The 10000-nt window shown below is 42.1% G+C and overlaps 1 pseudogene; it reads right to left on the bottom strand.

The window, feature by feature from the left end:
- The window catches only part of LOC137073693 (uncharacterized), a 171761-nt pseudogene that overhangs the window by 76986 nt on the left and 84775 nt on the right, over nucleotides 1-10000 (bottom strand).

The raw sequence follows: 10000 nt of genomic DNA, 5'->3' as shown, positions 1-10000 counted from the left end.
AGCAGACAGTGATCATTACTTACCCTCGATCTGTTTTAAATCAGTGGAAGAAGCCTTCATACTGCCTCAGTCTGAGCTGTGAGAGAAAGATGAAACTGAATGAAAGTGACATCAGATCACACACACACACACATCAGCTGAGGAAAGAGGAACGTTTGAGTCTAACAATTACTCCATTCTTCACATTGAATCTACCACAGGACTAAACAGTCACTCCTAACAATGAAAGAAAACATTTTAAAACATTACCTCTCTTGTGTTTGTTCTCTAACTCTTCGGCCAGATTATTCTGGTTCATCTTCCTCAGCATGTCCACCGTGATCTTCACAGCTTCTTCTGGTCCTAAACGTGCCACCATCTTGTCCACTGTGTGTAAGACATCTGCGTTCTCCATTTCAGAAGCTGGAATGTGTTCATTATTCTTCAAGTGCCACTGAAACAGCTTCAGATCATCTTTTGCTAGATCCATCAGTGACTTCACGAGCAGTTCTTTAACAGACGCCATATTCCTTCGCTGATTCACTTCTGCAGGACAGAGAGAAAAAGACCTTCAGTATTTCACTCTAGACACATGGATCTGAGCACTCAAATGTTATTTAAAAGATGAAGCTGCGATCAGATCAGATCAGGTCTCGTCTCTCAGAGGCTTCTCATCCAAACTCTGTCAGTGATTTCTCAGAAACTCACACAAGAGTCACACACAAAGCACGACACAAAACTAGAATAATAAGTGAAAAAAACGACTAACATTATATGTTGCCATGGAAGGACTGAATAATGTGCACATCTACATTATCGAAATGAATTATATGAGCTAAATAATGTTGTAAAATGACCATTACCTCTAGTACGAAGCCCAGATTTGAGCTTTAATGAATAATTTACGTGTCCACAAGAAACAGTGTTGTGAAAATTAATTCAACAGCAATAATATGTGCAAAATTCAAGAGATCATTATATATATATTTGAACAGTACAAACTGTTTAAAATGTGGATTTCGTTAGTCCATCACCACTGGTATAAAGCTTGCATGTTCAGCTTTGACGCACCTATGTACAAACAGCACCGTAAATGGACTGATTCTGCAAAAGAATGATAATATATTGCCCCATAGAAACTTCAAGAGTTCATAATAACATGTTGGTAGTGGTACAGTAAAAACTGTTCAAATTAGGTTCCGTTAGTCCATCACCACTGGTGTACAGTAGGTTTGCTGTGACGGCTGGTGTTGATGGTGTTACAGGTGATATTTTTATAGTAATAAAATAATTTAATTCAGAACAGACTACAGTTAAACACTGAACATGTCTGCTTAATGCAGCGTGAGGGAACGAGAGTCACAGCACAGATCAGCAGCAGGAGTCAGATCTCATTCATCAGAGAGTGAGGAGCTGACTGACAAGATGATGGCGGGAGATTGGGGTTCAAAGAGACATGTGAAAGCGCATATTTAAAGGGTTAGTTCCTTCAAAATGTAAATTCTGTCATTAATTCCTCACCCTCATGTGGTTCTAAACCTGTAAGAGCTTTGTTTATCTTTGGAACATAAATGAAGATATTCTTGATGAAATACGAGAGCTTTCTGACTCCTCAATAGACAGCAATGTAATTAATACTTTCAAGATCCAGAAAGGAAGTAAAGACATTGTTAAAATACTCCATATGACTACAACGGTTCAAACTTAATGTTATGAAGCGACGACAAAACACAAAAAAATCCCCAAATAACGACTTCATTCAACAGTTTCTTCTTGTGTGTGTCAGACTCTTACGCAGTTGACGTGGTGTAAACAGTGCAACACTTCCGAGTTCTACGGCAGAACGGCGGCTCACTATTGGCTGGCTCCTGCATCAGCATCACATGCATGCATCATGGTGCTCACATGAACAGCAACGGCCAATGGTAAACCGGCGTTCTGACTAATTTATCTTTCACAGCATCTCTGTGTTTGCGTATAACGTCACAGATCTTCCTCATGCTCTCCTGACTGGTTAAACTCTGTGTGATTTCTGAATATTGTTCCTCATGAATTAGTTCCTGCTGACACAGTTTATCTGCAATGATCTGGACATTTCTAACCCCTGAATGAGATCTGGCCAATGGTTATCAAAAAACTGTGCTTTACCTCTCTCACTATTCAGACGCGGCTCGTCTCTCTTACGATGAATCAGATCAAGGTCATCTTTCAAAATTGTTGCAGTCCAGACCTCCTCTTTATCATCCTTTGCAGTCTTCTTATCCTCCTTATCCTTCTTTCTGATAAGAGTCATCTGAACATCATTCTCCAGACGTGTGTTGATCTTGAAGAAGTTTGGGGGAGTTTCTCTTCTGAGTGTGATCCCTTCTTTGGGATGGATAGTGGCACCAGGAACAGCAAGAATGTGTGGCTTTTTCATCTGAATTGGCCTGTCAGGTCTGGGATGGTCGATTTGGTGACTTGATTTTTCTTTCTTCTCAACTTTTTCTTTTTGACTCTCATCAACTGGAAAAATGTAGACATGTAGAATGAGAGGAGCTCTAGAAGGCATGTAGAGAAGAAGATCACAGTGTTCATACACTCGCTTTTTCCAACTTATAATCAATGTTATGCGAGAGAAGGATGGTTGGACAATCTTAGCATGGAATCGGGTCAACTGCACAGGTTCTGTGGTTATTCCCTCTTCTTTTATGGTCAGGAGCTTCACAGCATCTTTGAGAGAGGGGTCAGACTCTCCTAAACAGGCGTAATGGGGCAGATGAACTTCCTCCAGTTTCCCTGAGATCACCGTCACGTCCATCACTGGAGCGATCCGGTGGCTCTGCAGCCTCTCCAGCTCTGTGTTGAGGAAGTGTCCGTCTACGGTACGGTACTGAAGGGTGACATTACAGTCACAGACCCATCGTATTCTGGTCCTGACACACTCGTAATGGCCTGGGCCAGTGCTGACGCTGAACTGTGACCCTCCTTCATCTGTACAGGCCGACGGCTCAATCTGAACCCACTGATCAGAATCAGCGATATGGACACAAGACTGACAGTTCAGCAGCGGGGGAATATTGAGCCCAGAAGGTTTGGACTCAGAGAACCTGTGGAGAACCAGAAGAAGACAGAATGAACGAGTGAGATGGTTTTACACGTCATTGTCATGTTATTTTAATGTAGCTCAAGTTGAATAATGTCTCCAGTATTCTATAATCAGTGTTTCTAACTGTGGTGAAGCGGGATATTTCCACAGAGATGGCCAGACAAAGGCCAGCAATCAGTCTGGGGTGGACAGAAGTGTTCATTATCCACAATAATAAATACAGACAACATCTGAAGTAACTATTGATTCACCTATATCATAAAACTAATCCTGTGAGACTGAGACGCTGCCAATCGTGTGATTTTAGGTCAGTGTTTTGGCTGTAACTCAGTGATGCCCTCTGTCGGTAGGGAATAGTAAGATGGCCGCCTGAACACCTGATGGCAGTTAACAACGCACTGACCAATCCAGTCATTATATAGATCAGTGAATCTAGATTAAATCGAGGTTTTAAAAATCGATTATCGACCGAAATCAACGATTCATGATTCAAAAATACATGTTACTAGGGATTACCAATATGACATCATGACCAATCCAGTTCTCTATATAGATCAGTGTCTAGATTTAAGATTAGCCCTTGTTGGTGCAACCCACCCTATGAGATTATGAGTCTAAATGAGTCTCGATGGCTTAGAAATAGCACATAGAATGGCAGTTTAATGGAGTCTAATGGGCTTCAGTGTGTTTAGATTTGAGTTTGACAGCTGGAGTTTGAACAGTCTTGGTTCATTTGATCACTCCATCGATGAAAGTCTACGGGATTTTTCTGAGTTTTGATCAGCATTTCTAGGAAAACCGTGAGTCGGATCAGTTTGAAAAGATACAGCAACTCAAGTCAGAACAGTCTGAAGGTCTGAGCCGAGTTTGATGGTTGTAGAGTTAAAGCTTTAGGAGGAGATAGAGTTGCACATTTTAGTCTCAGATGAATAATGATGATAAGTTTATATAGACTGTTTCAACAATAGATATATATATATATACATAGATACCTCATTCGAACGCTCCAGGCACGTTGATGAGCCGCCATTTTAGAACGGTCAACACAAGTCAACACTTCAGATGCTGTCAATCATCACTCGCTTAAAGAGCATATTACAGGTTAGAGACTCCAGTGAGTCAGTGTATAGAAAAATAATGTAGGACCTAGAATTTCTTTAAAATATACTTGTAAATACGCTAATAAGGCTTTTTGAGTCGTTTTTGTGAGAAAATGTTACTTTTGCATCTAAAAATGCGCAAACCGGAAGTGACATAACGAGAGGGAGTGCCGTGACTTTCAACCATAGGAAAACAATGGATCGCAATGGCAGTTCGGACGCTGAGGAAATTATAAATGTTTATTAATACGCATATGGCAGAACACAGCCATGCAATTTTGACACACAATAAGGGACAGGCCAGGATTAGACAGAACAACGATCAGAGGAGAGGATTTGAGTTGTTGTGTGAGGAGAAACAGTGGAAAACAGAGCAGGTGAGAGAGTCGGCTCATAACATTATACGCTAACACTGTGCTCAGATTACAATACTTACAGATAATTATCATGTATCAGGCAATCGCAAAGCTGCTATTGGTCATCTAGGAGTATTGATACCAATAACAGAAACTAATAATAAGTTCAGACCATCTGGCTTAAGTCACACTCGCCGTCCACATTAGATGTTAAAGCCGGGCGCGGGGCGTAACGTTACCCGGTGCTGGTTTTGCTGACATATGAGCTCGCAGATGTTTTTCCCTCGCGTGGACATTGTGGATGCTCGTATGGTCGTGGCTCGCAGCATGTGAGGAAAAACACGACGAGCCGAGCACGTTTCTCGCACCTCCCTCTCTCACGATATTTTTTAAACATACAAAATCAAAAATAATCGGGAGTCGGCTTGATTTTCACCAGCATGGCTCTCCCCATCGCTCCCCATCGTTCGTTTAACGCGAACGCTCGTGTGTGTGTGTGTGTGTGTGTGTGTGTGTGTTCGCCCGGATCGCCTCAGTTACAGTGCTCAGTTCACGCGGTTTCTCCGAGCTGATCGTCTGACGGATCTGCGACCGGCCGTCACACTCCGCCGCGGCCGAGCCACAGACAGTATATCGTGTTATTGTGATCCTTTATTCACTCATTCTGTGTTATGGGTTTATTTTGTGCCGATTCACCGTCGATAGTGTGGGGATGTATGACGTTTTGAGTATGTATTTGAGTGAACGATGTATATACGCTTGAATAAAATATACATTATCAGCACATAATTCCTGACTTTTTTTTAAAAGTGTGAGACTATGCATGTGTGTTTATGTAGCCTACATACTTTGTATTAATCAATGTTGAAATTGATTAATGTAAAAACAATAACCGAGAAGCATTGCGTGTGAGTATTTAATCATTTAATATTATCCTTTAACTACATGAGTATTGCAATGTTAAACTTCATCATATATCGCTGATAATCCGCGGTGTAAAGTGAACACACACACACACACACACACACCACCGCGTGTGTCAAAGCAGATGCAGAAGTGAAGTACCGTCTCTTCACCTGCACAAAACGCCACAAAGCAGCTTTTCTAACTTTTTTTTTTTAGGAAACCTGTGGACTCAATGTCCTGACAGGCTGGACACTATCATTTTCCATGACAATGATACATTTAAATAGAAAAACTACCGAAAATACACTGATTACTACAGAATACCAACCTATTCTGCACTGAGCCAATGCAGAGCTTGGCAGACGACTCCCTCTCGTGACGTAATATGACGCGATGTTGAAAAAACTGCGGTTTTACAAACAGCCAACGAAACGGCCACTTTATCTGCTAAATTTGTGCTCGTATGTCTTTTAAAAACATTTTAAATCCTGCATTACCTTTTCATATGGCATTTTCATACAAGCTTATATGTTTATCTCAAAAAAAATTGAACCTGCAATATGCTCTTTAAAAAAAAGACCACTGCGCCTGCGCATCCTCTGTAAAGCCCGGAGCGATTTAACTTCCCAAAGAAACCTTTCTCAGGTGAGATGTTTGTGTTAGTTTAGCAATTATAATGTTTGGATCTACACAAAAACACGTAACATTTGTTAGTAACAGGCTTCATGGTTCTTGAATTTCAATTCCCAGTATTCAAGAACTGGAAAATGTATGTGAAAACAAACATTGGCCCTTTGAAAGTGTTTAAATTAAACTAAATGTAAGAGTATTTAAAGAAGAGAAACCGACATATTTCTGCTGTTCTATAAGCATGCCCTTCTGTCCGCGAGTCTGGTGTCTATTTTACATAAAATTATGTAGTGCAGTGTTCCAGTGTTTCACAATCACCACATAACATCCAGCGCTGTGAAATAAATATAATAATATACACGAAAACACATCACTACTAGAAGATGTTGCCCAAACTTTCACGGCCGGTTTAAATGATTAAACGAAGCGTATCTTAGCTTTAATGTTACATTTATCAAGTGAACAACTTATACACAGCAGATTATATTCATGTGTGTTTGGGAATGGGGCATTTGCAGCAGATATATCACGTCATAAATCAAAGCACATCTCGGAGGAGAACACCGGCAAATGTGACAGAATGGACAATATTATAGTCTGTATTTGTAAAACACGTTTCAGGTGCGAGTGATCAGCGAGAGGAGCGCTGCCAGAATGCCCAACGGACGGGTGGCGGGCACGCGAAGAAACACACCTTCATTTGTGTTCTGAAGATGAACGAAGGTCTTACGGGTTTGGAAGGACACGAGGGAGAGGAATAATGACAGAATTATTACAGGCCTAATTTAAATGTGTTGTGGGAAACATGAACCCGATCAGTTCTCCAGATAGCGACCACTTGATGTGATCAAATGTAAACTGTGTCCTGATCGACTGATGAGCCGATCGATCAGATCACGGTGATCGCATGTTAACGCCCAGTGTAAACGCAGCCATAAGTTTCCTCTACACTAGATTATTTCTGAGAACAAGCTAAATAAATAAGTAAATTATTAGACATCCAGAGATGACATGAGTCGCTGCTCTCGAACACAGTCAGACTGGATATGATGAAGCATTTAAGGCTTTTGGCGAGTCACACACACTGTTTTTGTGCTGCTGTCGTATTCTCTCTGCTTGATGGCTAATATTTATTATATCATGTTGTCCAAGAATAGCACGCCAAAGATGTGTTTCTAATGAGTAGAGCGCCACACTATCCACTAGCCAGACCGATGAACACACACAGACCGGAAGTGAAAACTTAATCCCAGTTTAGAGATCATGTGAGATCAGGAGCTTTAGAGAAATAGCAGTAAATCAGTCGATGTCAGAGACCTCAGAACTCTGAACCTGAATCAGAAATAATGTGTTTATAGCACAGGAGAGACTTAGTGCTGTTCACAAACAAAACGGAAAAGATATATTTACTGATATCGGCCGAAATATGATGAATAATATCAGCTAAACTCCACTATCGGCATCTCTAGTGTTTAGTGGTGTGTGAAGAACAGAGGATTGAACTATTAGTCTCAGTCTGGAGAAATCCTTCACTAACACACAGTATATTTCACTCACCCGGTTGTGTGTGTGTGACTGTTGTCTCTCACAGGACGCGGTTTAATGTCACACAGAGTCCAGGAGGAACCAGGATCATAAAGCCCAAATCCAGCACAGAGGGGTTCAGTGAATGTGGTGCTGAGTGTGTGTAAGTGTGTGAGTGTGTGTGTGTCAGAGACGCTGTAGAAGGACAGAGTGCCGGCCGACACGTCCACACACACTCCTGCTCTCTTACAGGATGAAGGGACGGCAGGAATATCAGTCCTGTTATTATTGTGCCAGACAGAGAATCCGTCATCAGAGCAGTGCAGACTCCAGGATTTGTCATTGTATCCAAACTCACAGTCATTACTCCCTCCTCTCCTGATTCCTTTATAAGCCACTGCTATAACAGCTCCATCACCTCCGCTCCATTCAGCCTCCCAGTAACAGCGGCCAGTCAGACTCTCTCCACACACAACCTGCGGAATAACTCCATCAAATCTGTCTGGATGATCAGGATACGGCTGACGCTCTCTCACACACGTGATCTTCCTGTTCTCATCAGACAGAACGAGACGAGTGTGTGCTGAGTTTGGATCCAGTGTGAGATCACAGGCATCTGAACACAAGAAGAGAGAAACATCAAGAACAACAGACACTAGACGAGTGTGTGTGTGTGTGTGTGTGTGTGTGTGTGTGTGTGTGTGTGTGTGTGTGTGTGTGTGTGTCCTTGCTCGCCTGCTGGTGGCGTACTTCGTCCAGGAGAGTGTGGAAGAATTGATGTTACGGCCAGCTCGTTTCGACCGTACATAAAGTATACAAGTACACCGAAATAATGACTCGAAATCTCAGAAATATGAGATTAGTGCCGCCATTTTCTGAAAAGGAAGTGGTTAAATATTTCTATCACTTTGAACGTGTTGCTTTATCCATGAAATGGCCGAAAAGCTTTGGGACTTTATTGTTACAGTGTGTGTTCACAGGGAAAGCTCAGGAAGTTTATTCTGCCCTCTCACTGGAGCAGAGTGGTGAGTGTGATGTAGTGAAATCTGCTGTGTTACATGCCTATGAACTCGTGCCTGAGGCATATCCTCAAAAAATTTGAATGTTTGGGGACGGAGTGGTGTGGCAGCTCCGCTCATAATAGCATGTATGCCTAGGAAATCTGATGTTAAAAATTGTAGCAACTTTCCAGATTTGTTTCCAGCTTGTGCAGTTACTCGATCAATGGCTAAACCATTATCTGAAAATCCAGTTGAAGTTCCACTGCATGACACTTTCTTTTATACTGTTAATACAGGTGAGCTAGGATCTGATGTGTCTAAATGTCCTGAGCAAAGAGACCTGAAGTCCCGTTCTTCGTTGTCTTCTGACCAGAAAGATTCAACAGTGCTGCAAAGAGAATCTGCTGATACATCTGAGGTTCTGTCCACGCTTGAGAAAGCCAATGCTGATCTCTCTGATGCTGATGCTGTTCTCTGACTTCTTTGCTACAGATCTCTCGAGAGGATTTAATTAGAGCTCAACGGAGCGATGACACTCTTAAACCGTTATTTTCCACTCCACTTTAAGACACGCACTTGCAAACTTCCCTAAGCACTTCCCCTTGAGGGAATCCCTGCCGCCATTTTGAAGTGCGTTCCACTTCGTGAAGTGGACAAGGGAAGTTTGTATGGACAGACCCTTGCTCCCTCGATTTTGACCGAGTGAGCGAGTCTTCTTCATATGTACACTTCAGGCAGCTTCACATACCACAATGCAACGCGATTGTGACGTCACCACATATCACGTTTAATTTACCCCACCACAAACAACTATAACTATTTTTTGAGAGAGAGAGAGATCGCTAGACGAGGGCTTTTGGCCAGATTGTGTCTATCTCCGTGTGTGTGTGTGTGTGTGTGTGCGTATAGGTTAAGGGGCAGTGTAAGGGAAAAATATATTCGATCTTGTCATACATGCCAGATCAGCGGTAAACCGAATCAAAAAGTGCCTGTTGCTCCATTGCAGCCTATTTCCGTTGTTTCCACTCGTTTAGCCGCGGTCTAAGACTGGGCACCAATACCTTCTTACCGTTATGTGCCAGTCTAATCGTTATCCTACTGCTTATCCGTTAAGGTCCATCACTACAAAATCTGTCTTGACGGCCCTCACTCATTTTATGTCGACCTTTTGTAATTCCCAAAGTTATTCAATCCGATCAGGGTTCGAACTTCATGTCAGAGCAGTTCTCAAAAGCCCTGCGTCAACTTCGAGTAGACCACAATATTTCTAGTGCCTATCATCCGCAGAGTCAAGGAGTTCTTGAGAGGTTTCATCAAACCCTGAAGTCCCTTTTGAGGTCATATTGTGTGGAACTGGACGCGGATTGGGAAGAAGGTCTGCCGTGGATGTTATTAGCGATACGTGAGGTAATCCAA

The sequence above is a fragment of the Pseudorasbora parva genome, chromosome 4 (genome assembly GCF_024679245.1).
Source record: "Pseudorasbora parva isolate DD20220531a chromosome 4, ASM2467924v1, whole genome shotgun sequence".
Classification (NCBI taxonomy): domain Eukaryota; kingdom Metazoa; phylum Chordata; class Actinopteri; order Cypriniformes; family Gobionidae; genus Pseudorasbora; species Pseudorasbora parva.
Note: the sequence above shows the minus strand (reverse complement) of the source record. Positions and strands in the feature narration are given on the sequence as shown.